This window comes from Danio aesculapii, chromosome 18 (genome assembly GCF_903798145.1).
Source record: "Danio aesculapii chromosome 18, fDanAes4.1, whole genome shotgun sequence".
NCBI lineage: Eukaryota > Metazoa > Chordata > Actinopteri > Cypriniformes > Danionidae > Danio > Danio aesculapii.
Window position 1 is genome coordinate 54565970 of NC_079452.1, and position 25794 is coordinate 54591763.

Here is a 25794-nt window from a genome sequence, read left to right on the forward strand (position 1 = left end):
CATTCTACAGGTGGTGGACCTGCAGGAGGATGGTCCCACATCACTCCTTCGGGCTGAGCTGAATTTGCAAATGTAAATTTATATCTAAAAGTTTGCGAGATGACACAATTACAGTAGAATCACAATTCGGAGAAATAAATAGCAGACATTGCAAATCACTGAACACTTATATTATTAGAGTACATTTTACAATAGTAACACTATCATAATACAATTTCAGTCATAGTACTTCTAAATGTCATGCATAATTTAGTCTTTTACATGCTGTAAAACACATAGTAAATTAAATCATTGCTTCAAAGTAAATCATACATCCTTTTCCCCCAGAGTGTGCTGCAAATTTGCCTTATGAGTTTGTATGGTTCATTTTCTTTACATGTTAGTAAAAGATGTAGCCAAACCAAGCAATCTCCTCAATTAGAACAGGGTGTCCACATGTATTTCGGCCATGCGGCAGCATGTATTTTGTTTAAGTTTAATTGAATGAAGGCGCAAACAGATGAGCTCAGGAGTACAGAGTTGAATTGACTTCTGGTAGTAATGAAAAGTGAGATTGTGCTCCTTCACTGACAGCTGTGCACCTCTGCCAGATGTAGCCATCGGCGATGCTGTTGCGAAAAAAGTGTCAATATCCAAGCATTAAATAGTAAGATAACATCATTAACATATTTAGCTCCTTTATCTAGGTGTAAGTAGAGACATATTGAGGTGTTCTGCATGTATTTACAATAATAAGGTGTGTTAAAGATGTGTAAAGATGTACATCTTTAAAAATATCAAATGTTAAATCATTAAAAACGAATTTTTTAAATGTGTCATTTTTTATTTATTTGATTAAAATCACTGAAAATCAATCATAAATATAAAAATAAATATATTAGAAATAACTCTTTTCTATTTTAACAGTCTTGTCTTGTGGTGGTAAGGTTAAAGTTTCAGCAACCTTTTTTTCGTTTTTTTCTTCGACGTCACATGATCATTTAGAAATCATTATACTTTACAATATTAGTATTTTTTCATAGCCCATGTTTGAGTAAAACATAATTATGGTTGTATTCTGTAAACTACTTATGACACTGCTTTAAATTATTGGTGAAAATAAGAAAAAATTCTGAAGTTAATATTGATTGAATAACCCAATTTTTAACAAAAAAAAAAGATGTGTTATTTTGAGCTACTGTCAACTTCATAAATAGAATAAATGAATGAATGTTATCAGACTTTTACAGAATAAACATCTTTTACCATTTTACTCAATCCCATACCTGCAATTCTAGGTTTTGTGGTGGACGGTTTTGAGTGCCTGAATGATTAAAGGAGCTATGCTAAACTGCTAGGGTCTCCCAGGACAAAAAAAAAAGTTATAGGTGACAGGTCAGACTAAGTGCAGATTCAAAACACCTTATGAATAAATTAAAATCAAGGACTGTGACATTGCATGGTTTGGCACAACCGGGACCTCGCCCTGGAACCAGACCTGGGGATGGGGCTCACGTATCTGGTGGCCAGGTTTCCACGAAAACCTAGCCAGGCACAGCACAAGTAAACTACAGCATGTAGGATTATCCTGCTGTGGACCCATAACTGGTCAGTACATTATGGATTAAGCAGTGGCCAATTGCCAGGGTTACAGTGACTTGATCTTTGAACATGAAAATGGACTCTTGGAACATGAGCCTGAGCTTGTGCGAGTGGTTGAACATTAATGACTAGACACACTGTAGTTGGGCTCACCTCCATGCAAAGACTGGGCTTTAGATGCCTCCTGGATGCCTTCCTAGGGAGGTGTTCTAGGCTTGTCCCACCAGGAGGGTGACCCAGGGAAGATTCAGGACACATTCGAGGGCCTGTATCTATTGGCTTGCCTGGGAACACCCTAGCCCCTCCCACCCTGGAGGAGCTGGAGGATGTGTCTGGCATGACTGCCAGCCAGACAGTCTGTGGCTTTTTGCTGTAACTGCTGCCCCCATGGCCTGGCTCTGGATAAGCAGTGGCAGATGGAAGAATGTTTGGATGGTGTTAACCCAATGTTGGGTCAGTTATGGACAAACCCAATGTTGGTTTAATATTTTAAAGTAATTAAATTTTTGTTTTACTTTAACAGCACAGCGACAGACATGAAGGAAGCAGGACTCACATAACGTTTGTGAGAAATACTACAGTAAGATCTTTCCCAATGATTATTTGATGTATTTGTTGTGGAGTTAATGAGTTGATGAGAACAATTAGTCACACATAAGTTTCTTACAAAGTTCATGCACACACACAGACATACAAAGCGGACACACGCATGCAGCGCGCGTGTTTTTTCACGGCAAATGTGACAGGATACATGTTAAAATCCAATGCTGTATGGACATACACTATGTTAATCTACAAAATAAACCTGATTTAACGTCCAAAAAACAGGATTGAAGCGTCTTCTTTTAAAATTGTACTGACACGCAACTGTGGCAATAAGTAAAGCTGAAGTAAACCGCTGTAATTCATTACAAACATGTACTGTTTTAAAAAAGTTTTAAACTTGTTAAAGTGATTCTTGATCACATTTGATAATGATTGATGATCACAGCAAGCTCAACAGATCTTTATCCCGATTGCTTTGTGCATGTCCTGTCTTGTTGATATGACTATTTGAGTTACTACGGAGACATGTTAATACGCAGCTGGCAATTAATCTGGTGGGCAGGGAAACCGCACTCCTACGTCACGTTGCGGTGGGCCTCAAAATGGGAGGGATTTCGATCCTATTTTATGCCAGGAAATTAAAAACGAGAGACTTCCAAAAGATGATTTTCATTACAGGTGCCCTTTAATTACAAGTTAATTCAGTTATGAAATATAATATGAAATATAATTCAGTTAATTCCACGCACATAGAAAACATTCTCACATGTTTTATCTAGAAAAAAAAAACACCTGTCTATTAAAATCCATTTGAAACCATATGTCTGTGATGAACAGACAGACTTCTTACTCTCTTAAATGTGCCATTTTTAAAAGCTCGAAAGACCAGGTCAAAAAAAGTATATTATGGAGAATAACTAATACTTTTTTTTAATCCTAAATAGCTCTAAATGCTAACTACAGAAAGTAAATCAAAGTTAAAGTGGACGAATTGCTCATATTCTCATTACATCTGGCAACACTGAGCAGTAAACCACACATAAAAGTCTGGAGAGTTCATTTAATTGAACTTGAAATCTATGACGAATGGATTAAAAATAGAAATGCAATGCAAGCATAGAGACGAAGCAAGCAAAATGAATTTGCTCTGACAGAAATAATTGATAGTTGCCTTGCAGTGAATCAGTAGACTTGCCCTTAAGAAGCGGACGAGTCTTGCTAGTCGTGCCCTACTTTTCTCCCATCACCATCCAGCCAGGCCTTGAACACTGGAGGTATATAGAGGCTTTCTGGCACGCTTGGCCTGTCACAGAGGGTGAAGCACAATGCAGACATCCGACAGCAGAGGGGGAGGGTGGAAACATTGTTAAATCAGATGCGTTTCTTATTCAGTTTCCCTTCACACTGTCTCTTACTGTCCTGCGGCCATCATGTCTCTGTAACTGTCATCATTGTCTGACTCTGGACAGAATGATGTGGATGTCTATCACTTGTCCATCTGAAAGTGCCTTTGTCAGCAACTGACTGCAATGTGTGAGATTTTCGGTTGGTGTGAGCTGGCAAAAGTTCCCAAAAGTGCTGAAATGCAGTTATCTGCTCACTGAGTGCTGGTGTTTTCAATGTAAGACCAATTCTGGTAAAGGAGGATTTAAAAGTTTCTTAAGCATGATTTGAGCACATTAAAGCATGACCAGATCTGAATAATAAAGTCGTACTATCTTTTAAGTTACTAACCGTATGCAAAATTCACCCCAAAATAAATATTTGTTGTTGTTTGCAGTTTGAATGTAAATAAAACATGTGCAATCAAATTTAAAGGGATAGTTCACTCAAACTGAAACTTCTCTCATCATTTACATTCCTTTGTCAAAAGTGAGTTGTTTTTGTCTTCTGCTAAACACAAAAGACATTAGAAAAGTGCTGAAAACCTGTAGCCATTGACGTCCATAGTATTTGTTTTTCCTACTATGGAAATCAATGCTTATATGTTTCTTAAATTTTTCAAAATAACTTATTTATATGTTCAAGAGAAGAAAGAAAGTCGTGAAGGTTTGAAATCACTTGAGGGTAAGTGAATGTAAAGTGAAGTGAATACCATGGCTTTAATACCAGTGGCTCCCAAAGACACATTGAGGTCTTATGAAGTGAAATGAACAGTTTTATGCAAGAAACTGAAGAATATTCTCAACATTATTATATTTACACTTACATATTATTTCTTTAATATTATATGAATGAATGGTGTGCAGTTCCTTTCGCATGATGATATATAAAGTGTGCAAACTTACATAAGCTGACATTGTTTGTTTACATGTTTTATCTACCAGGTTGTAGCAACTACAGTAAGTAAGGGATAATCCATGGCTAGCCGTGGATTATCCCACTAACACCATGGTCATTTGCTAGCATTGACAAATCAAAGTTGTTAATGATGTTTTCAGTTCAGTACAGTTGAACAAGATGAACGGAATGCTACTGATCCAATATTCTGTCCACTTCAGTCCTTTTATTTAAAAGAATAAATTACAGTAATGAAAGTGTAAGAATTTTTGTTCATCATTGGGATATAAAGAGAGTGGGGGGAAGTTCATATCTTCTCAACAAAGAAGTTGTTAGTTGCATAACTTTTTTTTCTATCTTTCCTTGCCTAGCATGTAAGAAAATTTGACAGCACAGTATCTGATTTTGTTGCCACTATTTGTCAGATTGGTGTGTAAAGTTATTTGTGTGTGTGTGTGTGTGTGCGTGCGTGCATGTGCGTGTGCGTGCATGCGTGCGTGCGTGCTTGTGTGTGTGTGTGTGTGTGTGTCCATTTCTCTTCAAGAATCGTAAAATGCCTGCAAGGTGTCTGATGAGTATCAGAATATTTGTTCAATTTAATATGTAATATATTTAACTGTTAAATACAGTAATAATGTTAATGTTAAATCCAATTAGGGTCCATCACAAATGATCATACTCAGATTTTTTTTTAACCTAATACAGCTATTAAAATATTAGTTATACAGGTTTGGAACATCATTTGAGAGTCAAGTACTGCACCTTTTGACATATCATTGTATTTTTCTGGTAACTTACTGGCAGCACTGTTAGCAAGTTACCACACATTTACACCTTTACAGTAACTTACCTGTAAATGTGTTTTACAGTAGCAGGGTTCTACCGCTATTTTATTCTACAGTAAAATAACCTTGCCGCAACTTCTTTTTATGCAAAAAATATTTCTTTACACATTTTAATTTACAATATGCCAATTTTTACAGTAGTTGTACTGTAACAGTGTATGCTAGTACACACCTGTCTCCCCTCCCATTTTTTCCGAAATTCTCCCATATGTTACTATTTTATCCCGCTGTTATTTAATGTAATCAAACGAAAAAATTAATGAGCGATTCATTTGCTGCTCATTAATAAGAATGTTTCAGTTATACAGTGAAAAAAAGTTTAATGAGATTTGATAACTTGATTACATTTCTTTATAATAGCTATTAATTTGAATAGGCTAAACGGTTTGCTAATTTATTTGCAATTTTTTCTAATGTATACTATTGTTTCTATCCTTTGTAAATAGTAATAATAAAACATATTACAGACTTCAACTGTTTATTCATAATGAAACAGCTCCAAATTAACGTATTTAGGGATTTGGTGAGGGGCAACGCGGTCGCGCTGTAGGTAGCACATTCGCCTCACAGCAAGTAGGTCCCTTGAGGGTCAGTTGGCGATTATGTGTGGAGTTTGCGTGTTCTCCCCATGTTCGCGTGGGTTTCCCACACAAGTCCAAAAACGTGGTATAGGTGAATTGGGTGAGCTAAATTGTCCATAGTGTATATGTGTGTATATGTGTGAATGAGTGTGTATGGATGCTTCCCATTGATGAGCTGCAGCTGGAAGGGCATCTGCTGGGTAAAACATGTGCTGGATAAGTTGGCAGTTCATTTCTGCTATGGTGACCCAAGATTAATAAAGGGAAAATGAATGGATGAGTAATTTGGGGAATTCTTTTTTTTTTTTTTTTTTTTTTGGCAGGTGTTGGGGAGGAGATATCCCATATTTTCACATCCCAATGTTGGCAGGTATACTAGTAGTACAAAAACTTTATTTATAGTATTAACTGTATCATATATAGTATTATTATTCAATAATTGTCTAATTTTTATCTTCAACTAGAGTAGCAGTACTTGATTACTTTGATTACAGTAGAATACTGCAAATTCCTAGTATGCAGTAAGTTACTGTACAGTTTTTAAAATTAGCAACAATGCAGTGCATATTACAGTAGTGAACTGTTAGGAATGTATGTGGTATTTAATTGGCTGCTTTTGCAGTAAATATCTGTAAAATTGCGGCAAAATTCAACAGTGTATAAATGATGGCAGAAATTATTTGAAGGATATCTTTTAAAAAGGGATGGTTTATAACAATATTTTCCAGTTCCTATCCAGTTCAATCCAGTTCCTATCTTTCTGTTCTTCTCAGCTCCTAAAAGAATGGCTGAAAATATGTTCATCATGGTACAAACTGGGAGCAGGCAGTAGTTGTAAGTCATAAGTTACAGTATGCTGAAGTGTGTTGTCCTCTGGGTTTTCTGCCGTCTATTCCCTTTGGGACTCTCAGATCCCAGCGCAGTCAATTATGATGTGTCCGCAGGCTCCGCTCTGCATCCAACTGATATGCAGCCTGGCTCATTCAATCCCACTTTGTTTCAAACTGCCATTACTCACCCAAATAGTGGGCTGCTAGACTGTGAGAACAGATGAAATTAATAGCATGAGACATGGTAGAAGCTTTATTGTCAAATCAATCCTATCCATCAGTGGTAATAAGCTGATGTGTCACAGGGTAAAAATGGATGATGAAGCAACAGTGGTCTAAAGTTTACGATTGTTCCATAGTTTAAAAACTTGTTTCTGTTAAAAACCCATTCAGTATATATTTCCAGCTATATATAGTCATGCATACCATACAGAAGGTCAAAGATAGGGTTTCAAAAATCACATGATGACACATGCCAATGTTTACTACTTTTTGTGAAGACAACTTTTGATACTGGCTTTAAGAATGGAAGACAGTTCCCAAAAACTATTTCCATTCAGAGTTGCGAATTTAATGTATGCACAGGATTATATATTTACATAAAACATTGGCAAATAATGAACTGTTTCCATCTGGAGAATAATATCGTCAAATTCTGGGGAAACTAGCATTATATATAAATAATAAATAGTGTTTCTGCAACCGAGAAACCTCTGAAGCTCTTCCCTCCATAGTAATTTAAGTTGCGCCTCAGAATGGCAGATGACACATTCAATAAAGAATTCTGTCAGGTTATGAGTTTGGAGGCAGGTTTAGGGACACATCATGTGAGACAGTTCTAGGAGATAATAATAATAAAGGTATATCTTAATCAGATAAAAACAATTATGCACATTTTTAGGAGCAATTCCCATCTTGGTGACCCAGTTTTTTTATGCAATATCATAAAATGTTCATACAATAAAGGGATGGAAACAGTATGGACAAAACCCAGAACGCTACGGTTACTAAAGTAACCCTTCGTTCCCCGAGGGGGGGAACGGAAATGCTATGTGGAAACTTCCACTATGGGGATTTCGTCAGAATCCAATCATCTGAAAGAGTATAAAAACGGGCCAATGAAATGCCAATGAGTTGGCAGCGTCAGCGTGCACAGCTGGCGTCAATGACAATCAGTCATGCTATAAAGACGCAGCCAGTGCCATGCTCGACATCCTTTTCTAGCTGAAGAGACTTTCACGCTCAACAGCTAAGGGACAATCGTTGTGGCGAAGGAACATAGCATTTCCGTTCCCCCCCTCGGGGAACGAAGGGTTACTTTAGTAACCGTAGCGTTCCCCTTCGGATGGGGAACTCCAATGCTATGTGGAAACTTCCACTATGGGGAAATCTATGGAAAACGCCACAACGAAAGAACCTTACTGCGTCCCTGGCGAAGGGTGTGCCACGCAGTAGAGTACAACGCCCCGAGACACAGTCTTCCAACGTGTCCCCTGGCCCTCACTTACCTGTTCAGAAACGGTTATATTTTTCGGGGAGTCGCAATAACCCTGTAAAAAGGTTTTGATACGACAGTACGTTGGGAAAGCGTTCAGTCCCGATAGGGAGGACGCTGCGGAGCTCACCTGCTACCCAGAGGGGAGACCTGGTGACAATCTATGGACCAGCCCAGAGATGGGGGGGTCCTAGCATAAGGATGGTTAGCGGGGAGGGAAGACACGAGCCTGCCCTAGAAGGGGGGACTATACCGTGGCGGAGTGAACGTATGGGATCGCCAGCGGGGATCACACATAGCAGGCACCTATACCCAGAACGCGGGCTGACCAGCGGGCATGCCGACAACGTAACGGGCCAACACCTGACTCCTCCGCTGAGTCAGGTGCTGGGGGCCTCGGAGGAACTCTGCAGGGTTCGCCAAAGAAATGGGGAACTAAACTGACAAAGCTGAAAAAGCGCACGTATCTCCGGGTTAGGGAGAGTGGCGCAGCAAGCGTGTTTCGACACCTCAACCGAATCGTTTCCTCAATCACCAAGGGTTGCCTAATACCCTTGAGGAAACCGGCTCCACTCGCAGATTGTAACCTTGCAAATGTATTGGGTGTCACCCAACCCGTAGCTCTACAAATGTCTGTCAGAGAGGCGCCGCGTGCTAACGCCCAGGAGGATGCGATGCTCCGTAATGGAGTGCGCTCTCACCCCCGGGGGACACGGCTCACCCTGGCCCAAAGGCGAGGGAGATGGCATCCACTACCCAGTGGGCCAACCTCTGTTTAGATACGGCACTTCCCATCTGCCGACCACTGTACTGGACAAAGAGCTGGTCAGAGGATGTAAGGCTCTGAGTGTGGTCCCCATATATTCGCAAAGCGCGAACAGGACACAACAATGAAAGGGCTGGGTCTGCCTCCTCCGCGGGCAGCGCTTGCAGGCTCACTACCTGATTGTTAAACGGCGTGGTAGGAACCTTGGGCACATAGCCGGGCCGGGGTCTCAGGACAACGTGAGAGTAGGCCGGCCCGAATTCTAGGCACGAGTCACTGACCGAAAATGCCTCCAGGTACCTAACCCTCTTAACCGATGCCAACACGACCAGCAGAGCTGTCTTCAAGGACAGAAATCTCAAGGATACTGAGTCGAGTGGTTCGAAGGGATCCCCACGTAGGCTCGTAGCACTACCGCGAGATCTCAAGAGGGTATGAGAGGAGGGCGGGGGAAAACATCCGCCTCGCACCTCTGAGGAACTGGATGATGAGGTTATGCCTCCCCACGGTGCCGCCATCCACGCATCATGATGAGCGGAGATGGTGGCCACGTAAACCCTCAGTGTGGAGCGCGACAGCCTTCGCTCCACCTGTCCTGAAGGAAAGAAAGCACAACACTGATCTGGCAAGATCGGGGGTCTTCTCGGCGAGAAGCGCACCACTCAGTGAATAGACTCCACTCCAGGGCGTAGGCATGCCTCGTAGAGGGTGCACTAGCCTGAGTGATGGTATTAACCACCGCCACCGGTAGGTTACCTAAGTCTTCCTCGTCGCGTCTTATGGACCCCACGTGGAGGTTCCACAGAACTAAGCGAGGGTGCCAGATGGTGCCCTGTCCCTGAGAGAGTAGGTCCTCTCTCAAAGGGACTCGCCAGGGGGGGCGTCGCGAGGAGGGAGAGTTCTGATATCCAGGTCCGGTTGGGCCAGGGGCGCAACTAGCAAGACCTGCCCCTCGTCCTCCCTGACCTTGCACAGAAACTGCGCGAGTAGGCTCACTGGGGGGAGTGCATACTTACGCATGACTCGGGGTGGAGTCGCCATTCTCCCGGGGAAGGAGCTGCCGTGAGAGCCTGTTGGCCGCACGGTTGAGCCCATCCGGGGTGTGAATAGCAAGCAGCGACTTCAGCCGCGTATGACTCCAGAGGAGCAGACGGCGAGCGAGCTGAGACATGCAGCGGGAGCGTATACCCCCCATCCGGATGGAATACGCTACCGCGGCCATGCTGTCCGTCCTGACCAGCACGTGTTGCCCCCTCAGCACCGGTAAAAAGCGGCGCAGAGCGAGAAACACTGCCAACAGCTCTAGGCAGTTGATATGCCAATGCAGCTGGGTTCCCCTCCACAGGTCCGCAGCAGCATGCCCGCTACACACGGCCCCCCCACCCCATACTGGAGGCATCTGCCGAAACGACAGCCTGCCTGGACGCCTGACCTAGGGGCACACTGGCCCGTAGGAAGGAGGGGTCCTTTCCAGGGGGTGCGGGTGCGGTGACACAGCGCAGTGACAGTCACTCGGTGTGGGCCCGCGTGCCATGCGCGTCTGGGGACCCGATCGTGAAGCCAATGCTGTAGTGGTCTCATATGGAGCAATCCGAGCGGCGTGGCCGCGGCTACGGATGCCATATGCCCCAGGAGCCTCTGAAATAATTTCAGGGGGACCACTTTTTTTCCTGTCGAACTCTCTCAGACAGTTCAGCATTACCTCGGCGCGCTCTCGTGAGAGGCGCGCCTCCATAGTGATCGAGTCCAGCTCCAACCCGAGAAAGGAGATGCTCTGCACGGGGGCGAGCTTTCTCTTTTCTCGGTTGACCTGAAACCCCAACGGGCGGAGGTGCCGGAGCACCTTGTCTCTGTGCATAATCAATTGCTCCCGAGAGTGGGCTAAAAATCAGCCAGTCATCGAAATAATTGAGCGTGCGGATGCCGGCGAGCCGAAGGGGCGCGAGGGCACCCCCCGCGAGCTTGGTGAAAACTCGCGGAGACAGAGAGAGCCCGAAGGGGAGGACCGTGTATTGCCACGCTCGACCTTCAAACGCAAACCGCAGAAACTGCCGGTGGCGTGGAAGTGTGGAGATATGAAAATACGCGTCCTTCAGATCTATTGCTGCAAACCAATCCTGAGGACGAACGCATCGCGTGATGCGCATCTGCGTAAGCATTCCGAAGCGCAGCCTGTGAAGGCAGCGGTTCAAAATGTGCAGATATAGGATTAGCCATAGCCCACCGCTTTTTTTTTTTTTTTTTTTTGGGGCACGATGAAGTGCGGGCTGTAAAACCCGCGCTCCATCTCGGCTGGAGGGCCGGTTCGATTGCATCCTTCGCCAGGAGGACAGCAATCTCCTCTCGCAAGACAGGGGCGGACGCAGGACTGACCCTGGTCGCCCGTGAACCTGGGAGGCCGTTTAGCGAACTGAATCGCATAGCCGAGTCTGGTCATATGGATGAGCCATTGCGATGGGCTGGCCCGCGCTAACCAGGCAGGCAGAGCCCCCGCAAATGGTCCCACCCGCACGATCGCTGACGTGCCAGCGGCGGGGCAGCGTGGAGTGAGTGGGCTCATCCGGGGAGCGCTGGGGTCCCACAGGAGAGCAGGAGAGGAGATGTTCTCGTCTCGCACTCAAACTCCAGGAGAGGGGCTGGGAGTGGAGAGAAAGGAGACCGTTCTCTCGTGCTCCATGAGCCATTGGCGAAATGCACCGATCCTGCGAGCTGGAAGGCATAGCGTCCCAGACTGGCAGTGTTCGGGCTGTCACATCCGGAGGAGGGGAAAAGTGCTCTTTCACTGAGGATTTTGATGGCGTTTTTTTTTTTTTTTTTTTTTTACGCCTTTAAATAACGTGCCCCGCCCTCCAGCGGGGAAAGAGCAAATTCCCTCCTCCCCAGATGGCCCGCCTCAGGGACGCTTCGCGGTCCGTTTTACCGAACTTAGCGGCGCCCTGGGCGGGGGACGCTGGTTGCCGGCGCGATGCTCGGCGCAGCCGCGTGGCCGGAGGCGCAGGCGGGGGCGGCGAAGCAAAGCTGCGGGCGGGCGTCCTCGGCGAAAAAGCAGTGGATGTGGATGGCTCGGCGGGGGGGAGCGGTCATACAATCCCGCCGATAGAGACCTCGCCCATCGCCTCCGACTGCTCTATCACTGGCGTGAATTCCTGGGCGAATTCACCGCCAGTGTCGCCGAACAGGCCAGCCTGGGATATGGGTGAGTTAAGAAAGCGAACTTTGTCAACGTCACGCACATCACCAGGTTTAGCCTGAGGTGGCATTCCTGGATCACGGATGTGATCATCGTCCTTCCCAGGGCACACACAGCCGACTTTTTTTTTTTTTTTTTTTTTTTTTTTGTAAGAGCATAGTCGGTTGCGGTGCGGAGCGCATGCTCAGTCCTGGGTCAGAACCATCCTCGCGCAGCCGGGCCAGCGCCTGCGCTTGGTAGCGCTGGTAGGTGGCCATAGCGTGCATGGTGAGGGGGAAGGCGCACGCAGCACACTGCGTGAGCCTACTGTGCCCATCCAGGAAGAAGGGGATGGGGAGGCTTAGAAGGTCTCGCCTTCATCCTCCACATCACACCCCTCTAATCGGTCCGGCCGCGGAGCTGGGGGATAAACCATCTCCAGAGCCACGGCCGAAGCAGCCTGGGGAAGCACAGCCGCAAAGTCTGCTTCTGGATTCGACGCCGCGCTCAAAGTCCCGGAGGGAGCGAGCGGGTTCGAATCCTCGTCAGACCTTGACAGCCCAACCTCCAAGGATGGTGAGGATGGAAGCGCACGCAGATCGGGCAGAAAAAAGTGCCCTCAGGACAGCGTGAGCTTACTGTGCACTTCCGGGAAGAAGGGGACGGGAGGCTTTGAAGGTCTTGCCTCCTTATATCCTCCACATACACCCATCTAGTCGGTCCGGCCGTGGGGCTGGGGGATAAACCATCACCAGACCCACGGCCGAAGCAGCCCGAGAAAGCACGGCCATCACGTCTGCTTTTTAGATGCTAACGCCGCGCTCTCCACCCCGGAGGGAGGGAGCGAGCGGGCTCGCATCCTCATCAGACAATGACAGCCCATCCTCCGATGCAGCGATGGACATCTGACCCCCGGTGTCATCAGGTGAGAGAGCGACCATCCAAGGACGGAGCGCTTCTCTTCACCTGAAGCTTGGATGGAGCGCGTGGAGGAGCGAGAGGTCCACGGCCCGGGGGCGGCGGATTTACTCACTGAAACCCTCAGATCTGCCCGAGTGCCAACCGCAGTGCGGGGGACAACTGGGGTGGGTGGCTCTTTTGCAAGAGCGAGCCGCGATCTTAACTGCGCAACAGACATGACATCAGTGATGGCATGCACTGCCCGCGAGCACCGCATTAACATGCTGGACCCCCAGACATGAAACGCTGTGCTCGTGCCCATCATCCGGGGATAGGAAACCACCGCATCCAGAAACGCACGGTCGGAGTGACGTCTTGAAAAAGACGCGCTGCACGACCGTGTTGCTCTTTTAGGAAAGCTTTTTTCCTATATACAAACCGCTCTTGGAGGACCGGACCCAAAGGACGCCAGGCAAGGGAGAAATACCCAGCTCGACCATCTGCCACTGCGTATACGCGCTCTGGACCGGGAGAAGCTGCTTCTCGATCTCTCTCTGTAGACACAGGTTGGAGATACCCTCAAAGACTCTCTCAGAAGCTTCGTGAAAGGCTCTGAAAGCGAAAGGATGTCGAGCATGGCACTGGCTGCGTCTTTATAGCATGACTGATTGTCATTGACGCCAGCTGTGCACGCTGACGCTGCCAACTCATTGGCATTTCATTGGCCCGTTTTTATACTCTTTCAGATGATTGGATTCTGACGAAATCCCCATAGTGGAAGTTTCCACATAGCATTGGAGTTCCCCATCCGAAGGGGAACTGTATGGATACTAATATTCTTGATAATATCATCTTTCATATTACAAAGTACAAGTTCAAAGTACTTTCAAAGTACAAGTTTTGAGTAAATGGTTAAAGAAAAGAAATTAAATGATTATTTGATATCATTTTAATGGAGTTTTTATCCTAATTAAATTTATTTAAATGAACACATTGTCTTTGCCTTAGTGCTGTTAATTAATATTGCTCAACAATTTCACTGTAAAAGGGTCACCATTAAATAATGTGCAATCCAAATGTCAGAATTATTAGCCGCCCTTTGATTATTTTCTTTTTTAAATATTTCCCATATCATCGTTAAGAGAGCAAGGAATTTTTCACAGTATGTCTGATAATATTTTTTCTTCTGGAGAAATTCTTACTTGTTTTTTTTCAGCTAGAATAAAAGCAGTTTTTAATTTTTTAAAACCATTTTAAGGTCAAAATTATTAGCCCCTTTAAGCTATTTTTTTCAATAGTCTACAGAACAAACCCTCATTATACAATAACTTGGCTGATTACCCTAACCTGCCTAGTTAACCTAATTAACCTAGTTAAGCCTTTAAATGTCACTTTAAGCTGTATAGAAGTGTCTTGAAAAATATCTAGTAAAATATTATTTATTGTCATCATGGCAAAGATAAAATAAATCAGTTATTAGAAATGAGTTATTAAAACTATTATGTTTAGAAATGTGTTGAAAAAAATGTTCTCTCTGTCAAACAGAAATTGGAAAAAAAATAAACAGCGGAGCTAGTAGTTCTGACTTCAACTGTATATATATATATATATATACAGTGTGTTTTTAAAAGTTATATATATATATATATATATATATATATATATATATATATATATATATATATATATATATATATATATATATATTACTTTTAAAAACACACACAATTTCACTATGTTGTCAAAATATTATATAGAACATAATAATTACAAGATGATGAAACGTAAAATCCTCAATCCACTGCATGTCAGAGTCAATTTTTCCCTTCTCATTAGCAACGGATGTTTGGATATGACAGGGAATCTGATCCTAGACCAGAAGTTTTTTTTTAAAGCAGCAACTGTCTATCTATATTACAGTATACCCACTTCATGGTTTACGATCAAATAACACACATTACATCATATAGAAAGTAAAAACAAGCATCACATATAAAGACTACCACCATAAACCAATGTTTTTTACAAAATCATAATAACAGTAATAATACAAATATGGTTCTTTCAAAAAACCAGTCTCATACTCCTGCTGTTCTGAACACAGTTGCTAAGGAACAGGTAAACACAAGTACTCGGCTCCAAAAGAAGAGTAGTTATTTGTAGTGCTCTTCAAATAGCAATCATCAACAGTGGGCACATCCATCTCAATCAGACGTGCAAAGCCACAGCTCTCCTGTTAAACAGACTGAAGGATACAGGTATTTCAGAGCATTAGAGCTATTTTGTAAAATGTAAAATTAAGATTGTATTAGCAATTATGTACCTAAATAAATCGGGGTTTAGACTAGATGATGTGTATTCAAATTGTGCTGCCCTGATGGCCTACAATTATACACTCTAAAAAACGTTGGGTTATTTTTTAAACCAATGGTTGAGTCAAAAATATTTGGTGCTTTGTTGTGTTATTTTTAACCTTTATTGGGTTATTTATTTAATATCTCAACCAGGTGGGTTAAAATTTTTGAATTTCAACAGTCAACTGATTTAACTGACACAGAAAAGCTGTATTACAGTATTTCTCAGTGGCTTTGGTGCATTTCTCACAACACTATATACATTTGCACAACAGTTCATGCATTTCTCAAAACAATTAGTCATTTGTGCACATCATAGTAGCAGTTTCTCATTCCTTCCAACAAATTGCAAATGCTTTTGGACATGCATCAATTGCTTTCATGCAACTCTCTGCTGTTTTATAACATTTTCATTTGCTTATGTCATGCCTGTCAAAATTAACTAAACTTGTGAATGCTGAATAGTCATTCCATATATAACTAAGAGTCCTCATTTCAGAGTCATTACATGTTGAACAAATGTTGAAAAAAATGTTGAACTAGTTGTAAAAATATGTCAAGCAAATTTTGATACAATTTTTTTTCATCTTTTTTTTCCTGAAAATGTCTTCTAAATTGAACAATTTCATGAATGATTTACAGACCGATGCATGTTGTAGGTTCAGTGTACTCAGATACCTCACTATATAGTGTATAGTTCTGTCTTGAGCATTTTTTCAGGAAGTGTCACCAAAATCTGACTGTTTTGCATTGGAAAACATGTACAGAGTAAACTGTCATGATGAAAACATGACAAAGCCATTTGTATTCATGTCAATGAAAGTGTCAGTGTCATCAAGATGAAAGGTCCTGACACCATTGTTGATGAACAAGATAGTCAAATGGCTTTGTAATGTTTTCATCATGACAGTTTACTCTGTACATGTTTTCCAATGCAAAACAGTCAGATTTTGGTGACACTTCCTGAAAATGCTCAAAACAGCACTATATACTATTTGCACAGCCATTTGAAAACTACAGTAAAGTTAGACATCACTGCATTTAGTGAGGTATCTGAGTAGAGGACACTGAACATGTATGTTTCACATTTTTACTGCATATGCTCTTTACAATTCTAATTTATTCACAGCATTGAGCAAAAGAATAAATGCACCCTTATTTACAACAAACATAAACTTCCATTGGGTAGAGCTGTGCACAACTGTAAACAATATTACAGAACATATTGGAACTGAACCTACAACATACATACTGTAGGTCTGTAAATCATTCATGAAATTGTTCAATTTAGAAGACATTTTCAGGAAAAAGGAAGATTTAAAAATTGTTTGACAACTAGTTCAACATTTTTGTATGTAATGACTCATGTAATGAAATGAGGACTCTTAGTTTTAAATGGAATGATTATTCAGCATTCACAAGTTTAGTTAATTTTGACTGACATGACGTAAGCAAATGATAATGTTCTAAAACAGCAGAGAGTTCTTTATTCTCCATTTCCATCTGGGGATACTCTTCCCGAGGCCCTCAGACTATGCAGTCACTGATTCGATCCAAGACCAACGACGAGATGATCCCAAGGTTTCCATATCCTGGACCAGGCCGTATCCTGAGCAGCTACTGTGGTGGTTATGGAGGAGTGGAGAACATGAGACTGATTCCTGTGACGCTCCAGAGACAGACGAGTCTTCGCTGAGGCCAGCTTCCAGCCTCCGCCACTGAGACTGCAGCTCTGCACAAGACGTTTGGCCAGCGGAGAAATTAAAATGATCGTGCCAAACTGAGCCTGATTTCTCTCAAGGTTTTTTTTTCTTCACTTCCGCCATTTAGTGATGTTTTTTTCCCTCTCCGCTGTCGCCTCTGGCTTGCATGGTTCGGGATCTATAGAGCTGCGCATCGTTGGATTTGCTCTTCAGTGTTTGGACTCTCAGTAGTGATTATTAAACCACACTGAACTGAGCTAAACTGAACTGAACTTAAACACTACAAACTGAACTACACTGTTCCTATTTACTATGATCTTTTATGTGAAGCTGCTTTGACACAATCTACATTGTAAAAGCGTTATACAAATAAAGGTGAATTGAATTGAATTGAGAGTTGCATGAAAGCAATTGATGCATGTCCCAAAGCATTTGCAATTTGTTGGAAGGAATGAGAAACTGCTACTATGATGTGCACAAATGACTAATTGTTTTGAGAAATGCATGAACTGTTGTGCAAATGTAAATAGTGTTGTGAGAAATGCACCAAAGCGACTGAGAAATACTGTAATACTTTTCTAAAAATAAAAAATTGATGTACTTCTCTAAAATGTACTTTCCATGCAAATTAGAACTTTATTCAAGTTTACTATAAGTACTTATTTGAAACTAAAAATAAAGTATGCTCAGAGGAGAGTGGGGAGGAAAGTACCATTTTCATTAAAAAAATCATTTTAAAAGAGAATGTTTTAGACAGATATTTATTTTTGCTGTGGCAACTAACTCATACATGTGGTCAGGTGGCATTATACAAATGTAGAACAACTTTTATAATTTCAACAATTTCTTTTTCAACATAAATTGCACATTGTTTGTTTTGACCCCATCAGTATGGACAAAAGTAACACACGAGTGGGTCAAAAGTAACATCGCAATATATACATTACTGCTATAATGTTAATATGGTACATGCATATATAGACGTACAGTATATGAAAGAAATAGATAGATGTTTGCTAAAAACATACTTATACATTACTGAAGTATACTTAATAAAAGGAACTTAAAGTATACTTCTTTTTGAGAAATCCAATCGCTGGGTTATTATTATTATTATTTTTATTATTATATTTTTAAAACAATAGCCGGTTTGATCATATTTTACCCAAATTTATGATGGCCAGGAAGGCTCAAACATGCTATGAGTTGAAAAGAAAACACAAACAGAACAAACTGAAAAAAAAACTTCATCAGTTTGACAACATACACACACATGCACATAAAACATGCTGCAAATAGCACAGACCACAATGGAAATATGTCAAGGGACCCCAAAAAATAACGAACACGGCTGCTTCCTTTTTCGTACAGCTCATTCTTAGTAAAATTTTATTTCTGAACTCTGCAAAATAACATTTCATTCATTTTCTTTTCGGCTTAGTCCCTTTATTAATCCGCAGTCACCACAGCAGAATGAACTGCCATTTTATCCAGCAAATGTTTTACACAGCGAATGCCCTTCCAGCCGCAACCCATCTCTGGGAAACATCCACACAGTCCCCAATTCACCTGTACCGTATGTCTTTGGGGGAAACCAGAGGACACCCACGCGAAGGCAGGGAGAACAAACTCCACACAGAAACGCCAACTGACCCAGCCGAGGCTCAAACCAGCGACCTTCTTGCTGGGAGGCGACAGCACTACCTTCTGCGCCACTGCCTCACCAAATAACATTTCATTTAACATTAATTTTGCAATTGATGATTATTAGGCATAAAATATACAAACAATAAACTGCATAACCCCAGATCTGCAAAAACACTGCTCACTTAAGACAGGAAGCAGCCAATTTTTGGGGTGCTTGTGTTGTCATAATGAAGCTGTTTTCTATATTTGTTAGTGTTTTTCTGTTTGCATGTGTTTTTTTAAATCTTGCAGATTATTTCAGCTCAGTACAGAATGTTTCACCAAAGTACAAATTTGGGAAACACAACATGGTAAACTACTCTCTCCGGTGCTATGTGTTGCTGGTTCAGAACTGTCATGTATGTAAGCTAGCTGCAGGAAAACACACGCCTATAGCTTTAATATCAAAATTAAGTTTGGAACCTATTTTACTCATATAACTCAATATACTGTATTTAAGAGATTACATGCAGACTGGAACTCAGCAATTGGGGAATCCACCAGGAATATATTTTGAAAAGTGCAACAGAAATATTTAACTACTAATAGTTTTCATTTAACAATTTAATGCACAAAAAGGCCAGTTAAACCTAATGTTTTCTCGAGTGCTTTTGAGAGAATTCAGGAATAAACCTTTCTTAATCACAACTGTGCCCTTTTCAACATTCTTCCTTCATCAACATGCAGGAGTTCTAATAAAAAAATGCAAGGAACTTGCTTGCTCTTCCTTCCTTTCAGAGAAAGTACTTGAAAATTTGATTAAAGAACTTGAATTCCTTTTATTTGGATTACCATGCATCGGTGAATAGTTCACAATAAGTCCACCATAGCATGTTTTAAGAAAATGAAAAGTCAATTTTACTTTGATGTTGACCACATATTTTCATGGGTAGAACTGGCAGATAAAGTTCATATGGAATTTCTAAGAAACGGTGCCTTAAGAACACATTTGTAAACCCTTTTTGTGAACATTTTGTAAAAAAATCTTGCACTGTACATCCATTTCGAGGCAGTTTGGTACAACAAAGCATGATGCATGTCCTTGTTCTCTGGCTGATGGCCTCTGACAGAATGAGGCTGCTGGAATGAGTAGACTGTATATAGAATATGGGGGTGGGCTATGGAGGGGGTCTTGTTTCCTGTCTGTAAATGTCATTGTTTTTTGTTAACTTGCATTGTCATGGGGTGGTGACAAATGGAAACTTTTTGCTGAAAGTCTAAATTCTTCATTTAAAATGCAATAAACAGGGTATAGCTTCAAGTGTAAAAAGAAAAATAAAGTACTGATTTTGTTCAGTTTGACTGGTTCTTTTCATTCTTTAATGCAGTTAGAGATTTCAGTACTTAACACTTTAGCAAAGTAGTCGGCTGTGATCTGGAATGAATCATTCAGAGTGGTTTATGTACACTGTAAAAATTAAAGGTTCCTGGAGGCACTTTTTGGGGGTTTTCACATTGCCACACCGGCGGAACCCTCTAAAGAACCTCTAGGCACCATTTAAAAAAAAAGGGCAGTTCTTTGAGGAACTTCAAGGGTTCCTGGAGGAACCCTTTTATTAACACTGTAAAAATGAAAGGTTCATGGAGGCACTTTTTGGGGTTCTTCACATTGCCACGCTGGCGGAACCCTCTAAAGAACCTCTAGGCACCATTTCAAAAGGAGCAGTTCTCTGAGGAACCCTCTTATTAAGAATGACCAGGAACCACCTTGAGTGCTTTGAAGCACCATTTTTTTAATGCTTGTTTTTCCTATCTCTCTTAATTTATGGTTTGTGCAAACATGTTTAATCACAAATTTAATAGACATCTATCTGTCAATCTATACATGTTTATAGATTTTTAAAAAAATACAATCGCATTTTTCATAAATAATTACTTTTATTAATCAATATACATCACAATTACATTCACATAATATGATTAATAATGTAATATACATTTTAATGCAAATAATCAAATTTAAATAATGTCTAGCAATAACAGCCAGCAACATCTTCAGCTGTCCACTGCTTCACATTGGAGGTGTCCCTATTAAAGTAAATTAAAAAGTAGTTAACCTGAGAAGTTATGAAAACAAAGGAAATTCACAATATTCCCAGAGCCATTTTTTTTACTTATCAAGACATATTCACAAAAGATATGCAGAACATTTCTGAATAACAAAAGGAAACATCAATAAAATTAGGAATTGTCTTAATTTATATAAAAGGATTTTTTTTCACTGCTTGCGGAGTGCCCATATACATCAATAAAGGCAAAATCCATAGAATGTAAACCTCTCAAATATCTGAACACAAGCAGAAATAAGACAACACAAAAGCTGTCTGAAACCACTCCCTCCTTAGTGCACCCCACATATTTTCCCACTCATTCACACAGATAATGCACTATAATTTTGAGTGTACTGCATATGCGATATTGTTATTTTATTCAGGTTGTAGTTATCAGCTTTTTTTTTAATTAACCATTAGTTGATTAAAAACACATTAAATAAAAAGAAAATTATATGAGTTAAAAATGTAAATAAATTATGCATGAAGGTCAAATATTGTTTTTGGACTAAATTTAAGCGGCCTTCAAAATACAGAAATTAATATTACAGGGCTCAACAATAAGTTTTTACAATAATACAATGTAAAAACATGTATATACAGTACTTAATAAGTGCATTGTACTATATTATTAATTTAACTTTAAGTACTGTGGTTAAGGTGCCTTAATATAAAGTTGGTCTTGTTTTTTTAAAATATATAAATGAAAGTAAAGCAGTCTGTCAAGTTTACATTATTTTGCGAATTGTTTTCTACTTTAATGAAAATATATATTACAAACTCGATTAATGTAACCATTTAGAAGAAAATGCCATGTTTTACTGTAGTTTTTAGAGCTAGGGTGCAGCTATTTTGGAATGTCGCTGTGTCTGACGTCACGGGGTTGGTTCCGTTCCCTCAACTGAAGTGATATTGTGGAAATAATGGACTGAACATGAAGACTGAAAAGCCTAATTTAACAATGCGTGAAGTTGTGGACATGCATCGCAGAGCTGGTACAAATACAAGGAACAGACTTGTGTCTAAAATCTAAACTTTTTTTATATGTTTACTATTTTTCTTTTTTTTTTTAAATACTGTTCATTTGATGTGCTTTGGTCTACTCTCACACTGGTACAGCGCTGCCTGGGATGGTGATTTACATTCAGACTAATGCAACGATTACAATAATCTTTCAACATTGAATATGAAGCACGACAAAAACTGTGAAGTGAAAAACGGCACCGATCTTAGTTTGGTTTGAACATGAACAGAAGTGAGGGGCTATATAGTAAAAAGTGAAAGTTCCCGCCTCCATTACGTCAGGTACCAGATCTTGTTAAAGACATTGAGGGCAGTCAGGCATCGTAATACAGAGAGTGGACCAAAGCACATCAATCGATCAGTAATAAAAGAAAAATGTAAAAATGTATAAATGTATTTTTATGTTTCAGACGTACAGTTCAAGTCAGAATTATTAGCACCCTTGTTTATTTTTTTTCCCCTAATTTCCAAATTTTAACACATTTCTAAACATAATAGTTTTAATAACTCATTTGTAATAACTGACTTATTTTATCTTTGCCATGATGACAGTAAATAATATTTACTAGATATTTTTCATAACACTAGTATTCAGCTTAAAGTGATATTTAAAGGCTTAACCAGGTTAATTAGGTTAACTAGGCAGGTTAGGGTAATTAGGCAAGTTATTGTATAACGATGGTTTGTTCTGTAGACTATCAAAAAATATAACTTAAAAGGGCTAATAATTTTGACCTTAAAATGGCTTTAAAAAATTTAAAACAGCTTTTATTCTAGCTGAAATAAAACAAATAAGACTTTCCCCAGAAGAAAAAATATTATCAGACATACTGTGAAAATTTCCTTTCTCTGCTAAACATCATTTGGGAAAAATTTAAAAAAAGAAAAAAAAAAATTCAAAGTGGGGCTAATAATTCTGACTTTAACTGTAAATGTAATGCTTGTATTTGCACCAGCTCTGTGATGCACATAAAAAACTTCATGCATTGTGTTAAATTAGGCTTTCCAGTGTCCGTGTTCAGTCCATTACTTCCACTGTATCTGTTCAGCTGAGGAAACGGAACCAACCTTGTGACATCAGTCAGTGATATTCCAAAATAGCTGCACCCTAGCTCTAAAAATTTAAACTATTGTAAAACATGCTCTTTTCTTCAATAATGGTTACATTAATCGAGTTTGTTTATTATATTTTCACTAAACTGGAAATCAATTTACAAATGAATGTAAAATTGACTGAGTGCTTCACTTCCACTTTAAAGGGACAGTTCACCCAAAAAATTTTATTCTGTCATCATTTACTCAACCTTCACTTGTTCCAATCCTGTTTAAGTTTCTTTCATCTGTTGAACTGAAAACAGAAAACCTATAACCACAATCCATACTTTTGTTATACTGGTTATAATTTATTTTTAACGGTTAAAAATGTTCAGCTTTAATCAAAATATAATGTGTTGCGCTCAACTAAAGAAAGAAAATCCAACAGGTTTGGAACATATTAGAGGATGGTAAATAATGACAAAATTTTAATTTACTTTAAACCATGTTTATTTGTGAGGTGGTATTAACTAACTCACTACTCTGTAAAAAAAAAAAACTATAATTTGGTGGACACTTTATAAATACTATTTTAATTGAACAACTATTAATTTTAAATGTATTACCCAAGCATTATGTTGCTTTATCTAATAATAAATATAATTTAATTAAATTCAAGTTCAACGCGGTTTTGTTTTAAACTAACATACTGTAGTCATTTTGTTTAAGCCAGGTTTAAGTAAGACATTAAGATTAGGATTATTAGTGCATTAAGATTGTTGTCTGTTCATTTACAATACGTGCTTTAGGTGCAAGTGGCCTGACGTTTAGAAGACCGAACTTCAAAAAAAAAAAAAAAAGTATTTTCACTTATTTGCCATTTTTCTGGTTTGATTTTTAATAGATTTTTTTCTAGAATACATAGTAAATTTAATTCTTGATCTAATAATACGAGGAACAGACAGTTTCTATGGAGTTAGCCAGATATGCATTACTGTGATTAAAGTGGGACGAGCAAAAGTCTACATGGCTAAAATGTGGATTTTCACTCACTGGTCAAAGCATCCTGAAGATGTTTTCTAACAGGAATTCAGCTCCAGTACTGCTGTGGTGCAGCCCATCAGCATGGGCAAGCCTAGGACGATCCTAGAAAAGATTCCAATTGTTAATAAAGAGCAGATTTTGTTCTTCACACTATGTTAATAGCCATTCATTCAGAGCAAAAAGTCTGCTGAACCTTTCATGTCCACAGCAGTAAGTAGAAAGCTGTCCAGAAATGATGATCTGCATTGCAAGTGAAGTGCATCGGACCGTTTCAATCTGGCCCACTGCTACCTGGATTTGATACAGCAAACTTTAAATTTCTAGTCTATATCTGTCACAATGATTTACACCTAATATGGATACATCAGAAACAAGCAAATGAGAAAATAAGTGAGTGATTTTAGACACTTAAATGGTTAAAAGTTTCATGTCATTAGTTCAGTGATACCCAGCTGGACAATGATTATCAAATATTGTTTGTTAAATGAAGTATTTTTACATTTATTTCCAATTCAGTTAGTTACTTAAAAAATACTTACATTTGAGGTGACTCAAACGGCTGTTTGAGAGAATACTGAACAATTTCAGGGTTTATGTGGATGTTCTGAGAAGGAAAAAAGCAGGCCTTATGTACATTATTTGTGTGAATGAATAAAAAATATATTCAAGTACATAACTTAGACACAATTTATCACACAGGTAACTGTTTAAGAAACGCAAATAATAACAAAAGCGTAATATTACTCACAAATATAAGGAAAGAATATTAGATAGCATCGCGGCTAGAAAATAATATAAGCAACCCTGCTCAAGACACTTGCTACACACTGTATATGTAAGGGAAGACAATAAATAAATAAATAAATATATTTGTGGAAAAAAGCCGTCTTATAAGTACGAATGTATCACGTTATCTGTTTAATTTGAAATTAACGGTCGCTTGCAATGGCTTTCATGGAAGCTTCGTGTTCAATGACAATAAAATATTTCGACATAAATCAATATTTTATATCAAATTATTTATATTTGTGTGAGGTACACGTGTAATTTGAGTGATTATGTACATCCAGCCGATTGTTATTATCGCAAAATAATAATTTTTACCCAATCTTATACAACAGCAATCGCTTCGCGAGACGTTCCTAAAACAGGTTACACGACATAATGATGCGTGTAAGTGTAGATATTTGTGTGCAAATCGTATCTAATTTGTATATTTATTTTGCAAACTTACTCACCTTCCGTGTGTTAGAGATGACAGCAGTCATGAAATGGAGGAAAGGAGCCGTTACAAATCGATATTTGAAAACGCTCCTGCGACCTGCACCTGCGCGTGCACGATGATGCGCGTCCGCGTCATGTTTATATTATTTTGTTAGTTCCGGTTAATATTTATTTTTTTTTTTTGGCAACACAATTAATTCCATATCATTAATCCAAGAAACAGATGAAAAAAAAAACATTTATTTCAGAAAAATAAAAATTTACAAAATACTGCATTCATTAGCAAGTTATCTTTGTTGGTTTATCAAAACAAAGTGGAGAAATACTTTTTATTAATAAACCAGAGCCCATAGCCTATATACTTAAGTTTAGTAATATCTTAAATATTTTTCATGAGTGGATTTTTGAAGAACTGTGTTATATAGTTCTATTTTTATAAAAATAACAACAACAACAACAATAATAATAATAATAGCTTAATATTTATTATTATTATTGTTAATATTATTATTGCAGCAGTTGTTGTTACTATTATTGTTTTAAATGACAGAAACATTTACAGAAAATTTAATTAGTCCCCTATAATAATTATCATTTTCATAATTGTACAAGCCTGTGCATGTTTTTGTCTCTTTTTTCCCTCTGTTGTGGCTCATTTGTATTTTATTCTCCAAAATTACT

At 39.8% G+C, this 25794-nt stretch overlaps 1 long non-coding RNA gene across 1 annotated transcript; it reads right to left on the bottom strand.

Annotated features, from left to right (window-relative positions):
* Window positions 1-20705: 20705 nt before the first annotated feature.
* Window positions 20706-24501, bottom strand: LOC130246036 (uncharacterized). Its single transcript, XR_008839388.1, has 4 exons — window positions 24429-24501; window positions 24083-24180; window positions 23899-23991; window positions 20706-20764 (listed from the first exon to the last, which is right to left on the bottom strand). It is a non-coding gene; the product is annotated as an uncharacterized LOC130246036 (long non-coding RNA).
* Window positions 24502-25794: the final 1293 nt, after the last annotated feature.